The following is a 452-nucleotide window of genomic DNA, read 5'->3' as shown; positions in this document are numbered from 1 at the left end:
GGGGGGGGAATGAAGTGTGGTCTGGATTGGGAATGTAGCTTTGAAAATGGTGGTCCCAAATGCGGTTGCGGTAGGCAGCCGAAGTTGGTGCGTTTTGACAAGCAACAGTGGCCGCACTCACCTTTTGACTGCGAGAAGAGGAACTAAAAGGAAGCATCTCGATGTGTCGAATACTCAATGCACTAATTATAGAAGTGTAGCGGTATTTGGTAAGGGACGTGTATCTCATCGTCTTTAGTTCATGGCGGAGGGGATTCTTGTGCCTTTTTGTTTTTTTTTAATACTGCTTTGCCCTCCTCCATTTCTTTCCGATATTCTTGGCTTCTCAAGGGAGAAAGTGCGTGTGTCATATCTATTGTACTTCTCACTTTTGTGTGTTTTTTCTTTCAGCTCCACGAATGTTGAGCATGCGTTCCTAAACATGACCATTCCTCTTCTTTTTGTTGTCATTG

This window comes from Trypanosoma equiperdum (assembly GCF_001457755.1).
Source record: "Trypanosoma equiperdum strain OVI genome assembly, contig: ctg_1610, whole genome shotgun sequence".
NCBI classification, from domain to species: domain Eukaryota; phylum Euglenozoa; class Kinetoplastea; order Trypanosomatida; family Trypanosomatidae; genus Trypanosoma; species Trypanosoma equiperdum.
The sequence above is the reverse complement of the archived record's forward strand: the minus strand, read 5'-3'. Positions refer to the sequence as shown.